Source organism: Rhinoraja longicauda, chromosome 3 (genome assembly GCF_053455715.1).
Source record: "Rhinoraja longicauda isolate Sanriku21f chromosome 3, sRhiLon1.1, whole genome shotgun sequence".
NCBI classification, from domain to species: Eukaryota; Metazoa; Chordata; class Chondrichthyes; order Rajiformes; family Arhynchobatidae; genus Rhinoraja; species Rhinoraja longicauda.
This window is the reverse complement of record NC_135955.1, coordinates 76,350,717-76,367,293: the sequence shown is the minus strand read 5'-3', so window position 1 is coordinate 76,367,293 and position 16,577 is coordinate 76,350,717. Positions and strand designations below refer to the sequence as shown.

The following is a 16,577-nucleotide window of genomic DNA, read 5'->3' as shown; positions in this document are numbered from 1 at the left end:
AATATTCATATTGCTGGGTTATAAGCTACCCAAGCGAAATATGAGGTGCTGTTCCTCCAATTTCTGCTGGGCCTCACTCTGACAATGGAGGAGGCCCGGGACAGAAAGGTCAGATTGAGAATGGGACGGGGAATTAAAGTGCTGAGCAACCGGGAGATCAGATAAGTTAAGGCAGACTGAGCAGAGGTGTTCAGCGAAAGATCGCCAAGCCTGCGCTTGGTATCGGCGATGTACAGAAGTTGACACCTAGAACAGTGGATACAGTAGATTAAGTTGTAGGGGGTGCAAGTGAACCTCTGCCTGACCTGAAAAGACTGTCGGGGTCCTTGGATGGAGTCGAGGGGGGAGATAAAGGGACAGGTGTTGCATCTCCTGCAGTTGCAGGGGAAAGCAGTTGGGGAGGGGGTGTTTTGGGTGGGAAGGGACGAGTTGACCAGAGAGTTGCGGAGGGAACGGTCTCTGCAGAAAGAAGAAAGGGGTGGAGATGGGAAGATGTGGCCAGTCGTGGGATCCCGTTGGAAGTGGCAAAAGTGTTGGAGGTCTATATGCTGTATGCGATGGCTGATGGGGTGGAAGGTGAGGACAAGCGGGACTCTGTCCTTGTTGCGAATGGGGGGAGGGGGAGCAACACTGCAAGAGCGGAGCTGCGGGATATCGAGGAGACCCTAGTGGGAGCCTCAAGCCTAATGGAAGATACCTTCTCTCCAGAGATGCTGCCTGTCCCGCTGAGTAACTCCAGCATTTTGTGTCTATCTTCGATTTAAACTAGCATCTGCAGTTCTTTCCTACACATATTATTAAACCTCCTTTGTGGTTGGTCAGTGTAAAATGCTGAATCGCAAAATGAGTTTTGCAGGATGGTTATGTCACTCAATAATAGCCTTAATTTGGTTCCATGCGAATGAGGGATGCTTCTAGTCATCTTTTGGAGCGAGGTTTTTAAATTTATTACGATGAAATGTTTACTTTACTGACAATGCCATAAACTATTGTCCATCCCTAATTATCCCTGAATTGAGGATGTAGTTAAGTCAACCTCAATGGTGGGCATAAAGGCAAAACTGGACAAAGATCTTCAAAGAAAATTCAAACCAGATACGTCTTCACAACAGCTGAGTACTCTTATTTTTATTGTTTTTGGGGCCTTAGTGTCTGAAAGCAGGACAAGCTTTAAAAAAAAGAGATTTCCATTATTATAGGTCCTTTCCAGCTTATGATCGCCCAATATACAGCCACTGTATACCCAGCCTTTGACCAAATCTCTTGATATTTCTGTGGCTAGTAACACTGCATTACTAACTTAATAACAAACACCACCTATTAATACATATTGGGAAAAGAAACATGGATTGATGCTGTACATTTTATGAAGATACTGATAAAAGTGGATAAACAAAGAACACTGCAAATGTAAAAAAACATAAATAAAGGGAACTTAAGATTTTATGTGGAACCATAAATGTTGAGTTAGAATTATTGAGTTTATGCGAGAGATTGTAAAAGACAGTGCCTGCAACAGTTTCATAGTTGTTATTATTACAGACACACTTTAAAACAAAAATTGAGATTTATCCAATTCCTGGGAATTAGACAATTCTATCCCTTGGTAGGGATGTAAGATCATATGAAGGAATGAGATAAATCTCAAATGGTGCTGAGCTTTCTGGAGAAATATTAGCACAGCTGTTCAAAGTTTTGGTCATGGAGATCCGTTTTTCATGGGGTCTCAAAGGACCAACATTTTGAGGGAATAAATGAAAGAATTTGGGGCCTTAGTGTCTGAAAGCAGGACCCACCCCAGTTGTTGCAATAATTAAATATGGTGATCATTAGTTTAGTTTAGTGCTACAGGCCCTTGTACCCACCGAGTCCGCTCCAACCAGTGATCGCATCAACACTATCCTACATACTCAAGGTACAATTTACACTTGTACCAAGTATACAAACCCAAGCCAATTAGCCTACAAACCTGTACGTCTTTGTAGTGTGGGAGGAAACTGAAGATCTCGGAGAAAACCCACGCCGTCACGGGGAGAACGTACAAACTCCATACAGACAGCTTCTGTAGTCAGTATAAGAAAATAACTGCAGATGCTGGTACAAATCGAAGGTATTTATTCACAAAATGCTGGAGTAACTCAGCAGGTCAGGCAGCATCTCGGGAGTGAAGGAATGGGTGACGTTTCGGGTCGAGACCCTTCTTCAGTCTGTAGTCATGATTGAACCCGGGTCTCTGGCGCTGCTAGCACTGTAAGGCAGCAACTCTACTACTGTGCCGCCCAATTACGATGATAAAATTGGGGGAAGGCAGAGTTCTTGACAGGCAATACTTAGAAAAATGTATTCAATTTTGAGTAGAAAGGACATTAAATCTATCGCAACTCTTACTGTTTGGATGTAACAACCTGTTGCTCAAGAAGTGGAATAAGTTGTAAATAATTATGTATAAAACTATGGTATTCCGCATGCAGAAAAGAAAGCCAAAAAGATTTTAACATAAATTATTACAGTTATACGTTTTCATGGAGAGAACAGAGGAAACCTGTTTGTCAGAGAATTGTGATTAGCCATTAAATTAAAATCCCTCAGAAAATGATAAAGGAATTTAGGAAAAATTATTTACATTTAAATTGATGTGGCATTGAATGCATTACCAAATTAAATATCTGAAGTTAGGAACATTGCATTTTTTAAAAAATACATTGTTAATGCAGAAAAAGGGATAAGGCTTTGGGGAAAGAGTAAAGCTAGTTTACATCGGAATAATCTTAAATGGCACACTCTTTTGCAAGAGTAGCAAGAGTAGGTGAAAAGTAAAACTATTGCTTGAAACAGTATATTCCTAAACCTGCCCTTTGAATGTGTGAGCTTTTGGATTATGAATTTTAGGTAATTAAATTTATTGTTCATCTTTTTTGTAAGAGTGTGGTCCAGTTATAATCTAAGAAAAAAAGACAAGATATTTAACAGAAGTCATTCAAATTATGATTTTTCATAGGAGTGGGTGAGATAGGTGCTTGCTAGATATATATCCTCTGTGAATTCCTAACATCTAACAAAACTAATTTGCAGATTGTGAAGATAAAAACCAACAAAAGAGAAAGAGCTCAAAAGAAGGTATGTCATCTTTACTTGGTTTCTTCACAGATTGTCTCTCTGAAACTTTCTATAAACACTGCTACAGCTGAGAGAGCAGGTATTCACATTAAACAATCCTTAAAGAAGAACCAGCTTTATAACAACTGTTTGGATTGGTAGGTTATTTGTGTTAAAGACATGGGAGCTACAACCAAAGCTTCAAAGTTAAGATCCTCCTGCTGATTCTGCTGCCATCATTCATCAGGAAAGCTTAAATTGATTGAGAGTGACATGTTCTCTTCCTTTCTTAAAGGAATAATGAGTTGTTATGCTAGTTTCAGTGTGAATGTACAATGAAAGACAGAAGAAAGGAAGTGCAACAATTGGGCTTTGGTTTGTCATCTCTATTAATTAACATTACTGTTGGTGAAATTACAGAGTCATGCAGCATGGAACCAGGCCCTTTGGCCTAACTTGCCTATGCCAACCAAGGTGTCCAATCTACACTTGTCCCACCTGCTCGTGTTTTGTTCATATCCTTCTAAACCTTTCCTACCTATGTACCCGTCCAAATGTCTTTTAATGGCTGTTATAATATCTGGCTCAACTACCTTCTCTGGCAGCTCATTCCAAATACCCACAACCCTCTGTGTGAAACAGGCAATATTTTGCAGGGATGAAACGGCCCAATTTTGTGGAAATATCGATGGATTTCAATTTTACATATGATTATATTTACAGTTTAATTTGAGACATTTAGCTTGCTTTACTGATATTTTTCTTTAGCATCCTGAGTGATGGGATAATAACTTTGACGTTTGCAATGGTAAAAAACAGGTGTATATGTTAACAACATTGGGATTAATTGATCAGTTTAGAACCCAGAGAAATTGGAGGAATGCAGTTACCTGTTGTTGTTTGCAGATTGGCCACCAATGGATGCCTTCAGCCAAATACTTGTTGTGTATGTGTTAACCTGAGCAGTGAGCTTCAACAATCCATCGAACTGTGGGAAACATGGCAGCTGAGCACAATCCTGACCTTATCTAAAATACACAACTGAATAATTGTCAATAACTATTTGAAATCAGGAATAGCTTCAAGGCAGAATTTTCCTCCATTTAGTCTCAGGGTATTAAGGCTCGTTGCAATGACTATACTGTCCAGGCTGACTCCTTCTGTCCAGACGCTGAAGCATTAATTTTTTTTGTCTTGCACAACATGATGCATTTACCTTCTTCATGGTTGAAATTACAATCCTAGGGGATTTTTGTTGGGATATTATCAGCTGTGGAAAATAATATATGTTTCACAAGGTATGAAAAGAGAGGATGACATTATCCTTTTCCAACTTCAAAATAACAGCTAGGTTGTGACAGAGACACTGAGTTGTGACAAAATTGATGTTAGTATATCCTTTTTTGCAAGGCAAGATGATGAGCAATATGATTGGCAGTGTAATTGAAGATATATGGATATCTGGCTGAGGATCGTTCACTTAATCAGGTTTTTGAACACGTGTAGGGTATTCTCAAACTGTTGAAACCATGTGCAAGGAAAGGGAAATAAAGGAATAAAAGGAAACCTTTTGTTGAATCAATCCAATATTCTCTTTATTACCAAGACTTCCTAGTTTTACTCCTGTGATGCTACTTGTTGCCTTACCTCAGTTCCTCTGCAGATTAAACTCTCATCCATTCTAACTTCCAGGCCAGACTATTCAATTTTTTTGCCGAGCTGGTTTTTCCATTGACTAACTTAAACTTATGCAAAACCCGTTTCCCATCTCCAGAGTGAAAGTAAGCTGGTTCGTGTCGGTGCATTGTCCTATTGATAAAGTGAACGAAGCATTCATTACAATGGGTAAAATTGGCTATGTTTACTGGTAGGACTAATGCAAGAAATTTAATTTATTTTCACCTTTGTTCACATCCAAACTTGTGCAGTCCCATTCACTCATCACCTCCGTATTCATGCGCTTCCATTGGCTTCCAGCGCAGCTGCATTTTGGTTTGTAAAATTCCTCATACTATTTTCAAGTCCGTCATTGGCTTTGCTCCATCACCTCTCCCTATTAACATAATCTACAATCTTGTAACCAATCTTTGCACCCCCCCCCCCATTTCTGGATTAGTGAATACACCTGATTTTCATTGATCAACCATTGGTGGATGTTCCGGCAGCAGCTCTAGACCTAAGCTTTGGGATACCTCCTGAAATTACATTGCATCTCTACATATTCCTTTAAGATGTTTCTTAAATCTTGTCGATCAACTTCAAAGATGAAACTTTATGTGCTTATCAATACACAAGCTATCCCCTTATGTGGCTCAGTGAAAAGCTTCATTTGATGATAATTCCTATGAAGTACTTTATCATTTTGCTGTAGATGATTTCTGTTTAGAAAGTTTCCGTCCTGCATGTACAGGGAAAGAATTTGAGGCTTCACAGATGCTAATGTGAGAATAAGTCAGGAACTAGAAGGAAAGCCTGCTTGAAACTGATTGCTTCCAGAACTTAGGACAGCCATTGTGATAAAGTGGAAAGAGATTATAAAATTACTCTCTGTAGGAAGGAACTGCAGATGCTGGTTTAAACTGAAGATAGACACAAAATGCTGGATTAACTCAGCAGGACAGGCAGTATCTCAGGAGAGAAGGAATAGGTGACATTTCGGGTCGAGACCCTTCTTCAGACTGGGTCTGAAGAAGGTAGGATGACTACTACCCCGATTCCAATATTTTATAGCCTTGACATACCATGCCCCAAAAGTTAAATGACTCTTAACCAACTTTATTAAAATGTGAGGACCCAATCAACGCTTCCAAGAATACATTATGTCCAGCACATCCAACTATTTATTTTTCAGTCCATTAAATTGCCCTCTGAGGTTTACATTCATACCCTTATGATAACATGATGCCCTTTACATCCTCAGTATTCACTGAATTATCCTACTGAATGCCTTGAATGGAATTCATTATAGTTTCATCAACCTGAAAGTGCACGTTATGAACTTTCAGAGGGCAGTATCATTAATGTATCTTACAGCTACTATTACCATAATTAACATTGTGCTTATTTTCTCTTTGGGCAAAATGCATGGGAAGAATTGCTACTGGTCCAACTATGTCTCATCTTCCCCATAAATAAATTAGTTTTGATCTTCTAAGAAAATAGATTTAGTTGATTAAAAACAAAAGTATGGGAGCAGAAGCTGGCTATAGTTTACAAGAAACAGTCTGCTATTCTTTCTTCTCTGCGATCTCTGTTTCTCTGCAACCCTCAATAGCTTACTGATCTCTTTCAGAGTTAGGAAGACATTGCCTCTCAGCCAGGTAAAATGCAGAATAACCTGAAAATGATAGGCAATATGCAAAATAACTCATTTGGAAAGAATGTTATTAATTGGTAAACCAAGTTAACATTCCCCTTACAAATGAATATTGTTCATTTTGGGATTCTTGGTCCTTAAGATCCGTATGGGTTTTGCTCATGAGTGCTTTTTCCAACTTTTCATCATAATAATTGCCACCTTTCTCGCACAAAATTTTGTGCCAGGCCCCGAGAGAAGGAATTTGCATTTTATCACTTTACAGCAAAATAATATTTTTTTGAATAAGAATTTCAAGTCCTGAAGACATTGGCATTTCAAATTCTTGAGAAATTTAATAAATCAAATTAATTGATCAGTTAGTTGCACCAGGAGGAAATTGGACATTTCCCTTGCAATATGTTAACAACAGAATAATTTGATATCTTATTTTATTGAGCAATGTTATGATGTTATGACACAACGGGTGACAAATTTTCACTTCCATGGTTAATATTTGACTGGAAAGAACAATGGTGAAAAAATATTGAAGGAGAAAAGCATAATCAATATGAAGCTCATTTTGCACCTAAATTAATGGAAGTAGAATTAGGCAGGCCACATTTTTGCTGTACACTGCTCTCCTTTCCTTCCTGCATTGCAACCAGATATTGTTTTATGTCGATGATTCAATGATACTTCCAACTCAAAATCAAAATCCAGCTCTTCATATTTACATTTTGATTTGTTCAATAAAATGACACCAATTACAAATTACAATGCTGTGGTAGCCATTTTTGCAAGTCAGCTTCATTACTATCATGTTTCTCTTGGTTTTCCTTGTCTCATTTTGTCTCAGCTGTCACATCAGCAGCAACAGGGGTGTTGATTTACAGTGGAGCTGCTACTTATATCAAGTGCAAAAAAATGATAATAAATAGCTTGGAAAGCTGAATTAGGTAGTTATAAATAAAATCACATTTTATCTGGAGACCAGGTTGGTAATGCTGCAATATGGTTTCTCTGGATTTGGGGACCATTTTCTGTACACAATTGCAGGTGCACAAAGTATATACAGATCAAATGCCTCGGGTTCAGCTTATTACTGGTCGCTTCAGAAATGAAAATAGCTAAATTCTATTGAATGTTCTCATGTGTTGATAGCCATATGGGAGAGAATAAATTACGGGGCAACAGGGGAAAAGGACTTGGGTTTGTTGTACTAGGAGCTGGCATGTACCTGATGGCCTCAATATCCTCTCTACCCTGATTGAAAATCTAATTACTACAGTGCTGAAAATCTGAAATAGTAACATGAAATACAAATAATCCTCTCTGCTCTCCTAATCATTCTCTATTCTCCTTTCATCAGAGTCATACAGTGTGGAAACAGGCTCTCAGCCCAACTTGCTTATGCCGACCAACATGCCCCATCTACAGTAGTCTGACCTGCCTGCACTAGGCCCATAAACCTCAAAGCCTATCCTATCCATGTACCTGTTCAGGTGTATTTTAAATGTTATGATAGTACCTGCCTCAACTACCTCCTCCAGCAGCTCGTTCAATATACCCACCAAGCTTTGTGTAAAGAAGTTACTCCTCAGGTTCCTATTAAATAATTCCCCCCTCACCTTATACCTATGTCCTCTTGTTCTCGATTCCCCTACTCTGGTCATACGTAATAGGAGCAGAATTAGGCCATTTGGCCCAACAAGCCTACTCCATCATTCAATCACGGCTGATCTATCCCTCCTAACCCCATTCTCCTGGCTTCTTCCCATAACCTGACATTCGTACATGAAGAATCTATCTCTGCCTTTAAAATATCCATTGACTTGGCCTCCACAGCCTTCTGTCGCAAAGAATTCCACAGATTCACCACCCTCTGACTAAAGAAATTACTCTCATCTCCTTCCTAAAGGAACGTACTTTCATTCTGGGCTATGACCTCTAGTCCTAGACTCTCCCACCAGTAGAAACATATTCTCCACAACCACTCTATCCAAGCCTTTCACTATTCTGTACATTTCAATGAGGTCCCCCATCATTCTTCTAAACACTAGGTGGTACAGGCCCAGTACCATCAAACGCTCATCATATGTTCACCCACTCATTCCCAGGATCATTCTTATAAACCTCCTTAGGACCCTCTCCAGGGCCAGCACACCCTTCCACAGATATCGTGCCCAAAATTGCTCACAATTCTTCCAATGCAGCCTGACCAGCGCCTTATTCGACTTGCAAATGAACTTTTTGGGAATCCTGCACCAGCACACCCAAGTCCCTTCACACCTCCCATTTCTAGATTCTTTCTCCATTTAGAAAATAGTCTACGCCTTTATTCCTACTCCCAAAATGAATGGTTACGCACTTTGCTACACTATATTCCATCTGCCACTTCTCTGCCCACTCTCCCAACCTGTCCAAGTCCTTCTGCAGAGTCCCTGCTTTCTCTGCACTACCTGCCCTTCCACCTATTTTCATATCATCCACAACCTTAGCCACAAAGCCTTAAATTCCCTCATCCAAATCATTAATATATAATGTGAAGAGTAGCGGCCCCAGCACTGACCCATGCGGAACTCCGCTAGTGACTGGCAGCCAACCAGAAAAAGCCCCCTTTATTGCCACTCTTTGCCTTCTGCCACCCACCTAACCTGCTATCCATGCTGGTATCTGCGCTTTAATACCATGGGCTCTCATCTTCCTTAGCAATCTCACATGTGGCATCAAAATCTTTCTGAAAATGTAGGTAAACAATGTCCACTGACTCTCCTTTGTCTGTCCTATTTACTTCTTCAAAGAATTCCAGCAGATTCGTCAGTCAAGATCTCCCCTTCACAAAACTGTGCTGATTTCGGCCTATTTTATCATGAACGTCTAAGTACTCTGTACCCTCATCCTTTACAATGGACTCTAAAATCTTACCAACCACTGAAGTCAGACTAGTTCCCTTCTTGTACAGCGGCTTAATATTGGCAATTTTTCAATCGTCTGGAACCACTCCTGACTCTAGTGACTCTTGCAATATCACTGTTAATGCTTCCACAATCTCTAGAGCCACGTCTTTCAGAACCCTAGGGTGCAGGCCATCTGGTCCAGATGACTTATCCACCTTCAGCCCTTTCAGCTTCCCAAGCACCTTCTCCGTAGTAATAGCCACTCCACTAACTTCCACCCCCTGACTCTCTTGAACTTCAGGCAATTTGCTGGTGTCTTCCACTGTGAAGATGGATGTAAAAACGTTATTCACCTCTGCCATTTCTTCATTCCCATTATCACTTCTCCTGCTTCATTTTCCAGTGGTCCAACATCCTCTCTTGCCTCTTTCTTATTCTTTATATAACTGAAGAAACTCTTGCTATCCTCTTATAGTATTTGCTAGCTTACCTTCTGATTTCATCTTTTCTCCCCGTTCTGCCTTTTTAGTTACCTTCTGTTGTTCTTTAAAAGCTGCTCGATCCTCTGACTTCCCACTAACCTTTGCAATGTTACATTCCTTCTCTTTTAGTTTTATACTGTCTTTGACATCCCTTGTCAGCCATGGTTGCCTCTTTCTCCCCCTAGAATCTTTCTTCCTCTTTGGAATGAAAAGATCCTGCATCTTCCAGATTATTCCCAGAAATTCTTGCCGTTGTTGTTCCACTGGCATTCCTGCGTGGGTCCCTTTCCAGTCAACTTTGGCCAGCCCCTCCCTCAAGCCTCTGTAGTTCCCTTTGCTCAGCTGTAATACCAACACATCCAATTTCACCTTCTCACTCTCAAATTTCAGGTTAAATCTTAACATATTGTGGTCGCTACCTCTGAGTGGTTCCTTTACCTTGAGTTCCCTTATCAAACACGATTCATTACACAATACTAAATCCAGAATTGCCTTTTCCCTGGTCGGCTCCACTACACGCTGCTCTAAGAAATTATCTCGGAGCTACTCTACAAATTCCCATTTTTTGGGTCCAGTACCAACCTGATTTTCCCAGTCTACCTGCCTATTGAAACCTCCCATAAACACCGTAGCATTGCCTTTCCTACATGCTGATTGTATCTCCTGATATAACTTGTACCCTATATCCTGGCCACTGTTTGTAGGCCTATAAATAACTCCCACAAGGGTCTTTTTATCCGTACAATTTCTCAGCTCTACACACAATGATTCTACATCCTCTGATCCTATGTCACCCCTCGCGAAGGACTGAATTTTATTCCTTACCATCAGAGCTGCCCTACCCCCTCTGCCCACCTGTCTGTCTTTCCGATGGAACGTTTAACCCTGAATATTCAGCTCCCATATCCGATCCTCACACTTCCAATTAGTCGTTTCCCCCTCACTATTTAGTTTAAATCTCTGTCTACGGTCTTGGCTAGATCTACGGCCCTGGGCAGATGGCTCTGTTCATTTATCCGATCTATTCCTCTCATTATCTTGTAAACCTCTAAAAGATTGCCCCTCATCCTCATAAACTCCAAGAAATAAAGTCCTAGCCTGCTCAAGCTCACCCTATAGTTCAAGCCCTCGAGTCCTGACAACATTCTCGTAATTCTTCTCTGTGCCCTTTCCAGCTTGACAACATCTTTCCCGTAACATGGTGACTAAACCTGAACATAATACTTTAAATGTGGCCTGACCAGCATCTTATATAACTGAAACATGACCTCCCAATTTCTATGTGTAGGAAAGAATTCAGATGCTGGTTTACACCAAAGATAGACACAAAATGCTGGAGTAGCTCAGCAGGGCAGGCAGCATCTCTGGAGAGAAGAAATGGGTGATGTTTCGAGTCAAGATCCTTCTTCCGAAGAGGGGTCTCGACCCGAAACATCACCCATTCCTTCTGTCCAGAGATGCTGCTTGACACGTTGAGTTACTCCAGAATTGTGTGTCGATCTCCCGATTTCTATACTCAATACTTTGACTGCTGGCCAATGCGCCGAAAGCCTTCTTGACCACCCTATCTATCTGTGATGCCACTTTCCTGTGATCCTCTCTATCCCCCTACTGCTGCAAGACTTCCCCATAACCTGCAATTCTCCCAGTCTCTCTGATCCTTTGTTTCATTTCTTTGTGTTCTTCTGAATCCTTGTACCGCAAAACACATCATCTGTCTTCCTCCTGCAATGTTCCCCAAGACCTCTCTTCCACTCTTTTTCCTGTGATCATCTTCAAAACATTTTCTCTTGCAATCTTTTCTATCCACTTTCCTCCATTCCCCTTCAGCTTTATTTCACCTTATCTTCTTTCCCCTGTGGAATTCTCTACCTCCCTTCCTCTACGATCCTCTCTTCTTTCCTTTGCCTTCAGCCCTCTCTATCTGCCTTTAAAGTGATTTTTTTAAATCTTACTTTCCAAGTGATCCTCCCTATCCTATTTATCTCCTTGATCTCCTAATCCCTGCTCCTGTAGATTATTTATCCTGTTTTATCCACAATCTTCTCTGCCCTCTGACCCTTGATGCTCTTGATCTATCTTCTCCCTGTAAACATTTCCATGTCCTTCCCATGTTCCTTTCTCATTCCCTTTTTCTTGTAATCATCTCTATCCCTTCTCCTGTTTCCTTCTCTTTGTCCATTCTTCCATGTTCCTCCCTATCCCCTTGTATCCACAATACTCTTCCCTTCTTCACTGCAATTCTCACTCTCCTTTCTGTATTATCTTATCTACTCCCTTTCTAGCCAATACAATCACACCTCCACCTGCAATCCTCTTTCTCCCTTTCTATCCCTCTTTCCCCATGATGATTTCCATTCCACTTTTCAGTGAATCTCTTTAACTCCTACACATCTCAATCAAACTTCCTCTTGTGATATTACCCCTTTCTCCACAATCCTCACAATCCCATTTCTCTGTGTTCCTTTCCCAATTTTTGTTGTCCCGGTTCCCTATTCTGATCTGTTCCTACCTTTTGCTTAACACCCCACCTCCATACATTCTCATCCCCAGCAATCCTCCCTGCTGCCTTTTCCTGTGATCCTTTCTCCTCTTCTTCCCCCTGCCTCCCATAACCTATTTCCAGGCAGCAGCTGGGGAACTCTGCAATATTAACCAGGTGCAGTCTGTTCCTGCAAATGGCAGGTCATGGACACTCTGTTTCACTAAGCAAGGATTTTTATTCATTTTGGCATGACTCCTTGCCAACATCTTGGCAGGATCAAACACATTAAGGTGTGTTTCGCTTCTTCAAGTTACACAGAACTGTAAATGTGACCATCTTCACCACATAGGACCTCAATTTCTAAGTCTTCTGAAATTCCTTAGTAGGAAGGAATGTATCTCCCCAGTGTCTATCCGGTCCACCAACAATGCACTCTCCATGTCAGTGTTTTTGTTGTTAATTGATTAATTCCTCAGATACGCAGTTAAGCTTGTCACCTATTTTAAGTAAAGACCTATCCTTTGTTTTAATAACACGAAGGCATGTGTCTACCTATCCAGTACTAGAAGCCTCCGCTTATATAAGCACCTATCACTTAAAGTTATCCTAAAGATTTCAAACCAGCACATTTCAAATGACTCAAAGATAATCGTTTTGAATGAATAATAAATAGGGAGAAAATAGATTATAAGAACAGGCTGGCAAGAAATCTAGCAGACAGTAAGACCTTCAAGTACATAAAAAGGAAGATTGCTATTACCTTAGGATAATACCAGATGATTAACAATGTGGCGGCACCGTGATAGAGATGCTGCATCACAGTGCCAGATATCTGGGTTCAATTCTGACTTCGGGAGCAGTCTCTGGTGTTTCCTTCGGGTGCTCCGGTTTCCTCTCACATGCCAAAGACGTCTGGGTTTGTAGGTTAATTGGCCTTTGTAAATTGCCTTGAGTATGTTGGGAGTGGATGGCAGGGTCGGATGACATAGAACTAACGTGAACAGGTAATTCATGAATTGAATCATGAATCAAGAAAACGTATTTGATTCGCGTGGACGCACTGCGCCGAAGACCCCATTTTCATGCTCGATCTCTACATTAAACTAAACTAAATAGAAAATTGGAAAGTGGTCAAAAGTTTGAAGGAATATTTTTTATCTTCTTTCATGGCAGGAAATACTAAAAGCATCTCAATAAAATTACAGAAAATTTGGGAGCCAAAAAGGAGGAACACAATAATAACTCTCTTAAGATGACAATCTCCTCACTCTTATGAGGAAATAAGGGTGATGGTGAGCTATGTTTGTGATTGCATCTATGTGCTGGGGTCGAGGACAGTTCATCAGAGATATGCAGGTCATTGTGCATGCAAGTTAGTATGTTCAGAGGAATCTAGGTGCATGAATCACAAAAAGTTAGCTGTTAACACTGCCCTCCTTGCCTCCTTCCTCAACCCTAGTCATTTAACCAGTTCCACAGTTCACCACATTGTATCCCTCTTGAGATCACACCTTCCCTAGCCAACAAAGGGCATACCAGGGCACCATCTTGCCTGAGGTCATTTGTTGCTGGCCCTGATTGGTCCTGGTCTTTTCTCGCCTCTAGCCCTTAAACCGCCATCTCATCCCCTACTTTCAGCCTGAGGAGGGGTCCCAACCTGACCATCACATATCCTTTTTCTCGAGAGATGCTGCCTGACCCTTGAGTTACTCCCGCACTTTGTCTAGCTTTGTTTCTTGTCCATGATGACCAAGTTAGCATTCTGGGCTGGTCCCATTTGCCCATATTTGGCCAAGGTTCCTCTAAACCCTTCCAATCCAGAGGGTGTCATGGGTTATGGGGAAAAGGCAGGAGAATGCTATGAGGATGCAGGGTGATTTGGACAGGTTGGGTGAGTGGGCAGATGCATGGCAGATGCAGTATAATATGGATAAATGTGAGGTTATCCACTTTGATGGCAAGACCAGGAAGGCAGATTATTGTCTGAATGGTGTCCGGCTAGGAAAAGGGGAAGTACAACGAGACCTGGGTGTCCTTGTACATCAGTCACTGAAAGTAAGCATGCAGTGAGGAAAGCTAATGGCATGTTGGCCTTCATAACGAGAGGAGTTGAGGAGAGGAGCAAAGAGGTCCTTCTGCAGTTGTACAGGACCCTGGTGAGACCACACTTGGAGCATTGTGTGCAATTTTGGTCTCCTAATAGGCATTCTTGCTATTGAGGGAGTGCAGCGTAGGTTCACGAGGTTAATTCCCGGGATGGAGAGACTGTCATATGATGAAAGAATGGAGCAACTGGGCTTGTATTCACTGGAATTTAGAAGGATGAGAGGGGATCTTACAGAAACATATAAAATTATTAAGCGATTGGACACGCTAGATGCAGGAAACATGTTCCCGATGTTGAGGGAGTCCAGAACCAGGGGCCACAGTTTAAGAATAAAGGGTAGGCCATTTAGAACTGAGATGAGAAAAAACTTTCACCCAGAGGGTTGTGAATTTTTGGAATTCTCTGCCTCAGAAGGCAGTGGAGGCTGATTCACTGGATGCATTCAAAACAGTTAGATAGAACTCCTAGAGCTAGAGGAATCAAAGGATATAGAGAGAAGGCAGGAATAGGGTACTGATTGTGGATGATTAGCCATGATCACATTGAATGGTGGTTCTGGCTTGAAGGGCTGAATGGCCTACTGCTGCACCTATTGCCTATGTATTTATGTATGTAATGGGGTTAGGAAGGAGAGATAGATCAGCCATGATTGAATGGCGGAGTAGACTTGACGGGCCAAATGGCCTAATTCTGTTCCTATTATGACCTATCCATATATCTATTTAAAGTCATAATTGTATCTGCTTCTATTGCTTCCTCTGGCATCTATTTCCATACATGGACTGCACTCTGAGGAAGAATAATGCTCCCGAGATCCCTCTTAAATCTCTCTCCCTTAAGCCTATGTGCTCTAGTTTTAGAAATCTCTATTCTAGGAACAAAAATTGTGAATGTTCACTTTATATACGTCCCTCGTGATTTTGTATATGAATAAGGTTACCCCATCAGCCTCCTAAGCTCTAAAGAAAAATGTCCAACCTATCCAGCCTCTCCTTATAACTTACCAAAGGCCTTACTAGAGGCCATACAGACAACATCATCTGCTCTGCCCCCGATAATCATCTTGGCAACCTTTTCAAAAAAGTCTACAAGATTCGTGAGACATGATTTCCCATGGCCAAGGCCATGGTAGCTATCCCTAATCAGTCCGTGCCTATCCAAATGCTGGTACGTTATGTCCTTAAGAAACCCCTCCAACAGTTATCCCGCCACAGATATCAGGCTCATCCCCAACTTGTTTTAGCTGCCCTTCTTAAATAATGGTACAACATTAGCCACCCTCCAATCTTCTGGAACTTCACCTGTGGCTAAAGATGATCTCCACGAAGGATCTCCACAATTTCCTCCCGAGCTTCCCACAGCATATGAGGATGCACATGATCAGTCTTTGTGGATTTATCCACCTTAATACGGTTTAAGACTGTCAATATCTCCTCTCTGGTAATTCATATGATCTAAGAAATCACAAACCATATGCTTCCATTTCTTAGCTTTCATGATCTTCTCCTCAGTAAAAATGAATAAGAAATATTTATTTAATGTCTTCCCCCATCTCTGATGCCTCTACACAAATACAGCAGATCTAAACTTTAAGGGAACGTATTGTTTCCCTGGCAACCTTTTTACTGTTAATATACATGTCGAATCGTCTTGCCTGGCAGATCCAGTTCATCTACTCTTTCTGCCCTCCCGATGGCCTCCTTGTCATAGAATCATAGTCATAGAGTGATACCGTGTGGAAACAGGCCATTCAGCCCAACTTGCCCACACCGGCCAGCATGTCCCAGTTACACAAGTTCCACCTGCCTGCGCTTGGTCCATATCCCTCCAAACCTGTCCTATCCATGTACCTGTCTAATTGTTTCTTAAACATTGGGATAGTCCCAGCCTCAACTATATCATCTGGCAGCTTGTTCCATACACCCACCACCCTTTGTGTGAAAAAGTTACCCCTCGGATTCCTATTAAATCTTTATCTCTTCACCTTGAATCACTGTCCTCTGGTCCTCAATTCCCCTACTCTGGGCGAGACTCTGTGCATCTACCCGATCTATTCATCTCATGATTTTGCACACCTCCATAAGATCACCCCTCACCCTCCTGCGCTCCAAGGAATAGAGCCCCAGCCTGCTCAACCACTCCCTATAGCTCACACCCTCTAGTCCTGGCAACATCCTCGGAAATCGTCTTTGAACCCTTTCAAGCTTGACAA

At 41.4% G+C, this 16,577-nt stretch overlaps 1 long non-coding RNA gene across 1 annotated transcript in view; it reads left to right on the top strand.

Moving 5' to 3' along the window:
* Positions 1–16,577, top strand: part of LOC144592109 (uncharacterized) — a 235,876-nt gene that overhangs the window by 22,903 nt on the left and 196,396 nt on the right. Inside the window, exon 2 of the long non-coding RNA XR_013547070.1 lies at positions 3,073–3,117. This is a non-coding gene — a long non-coding RNA (uncharacterized LOC144592109). The remainder of the gene's footprint in view (positions 1–3,072; positions 3,118–16,577) is intronic.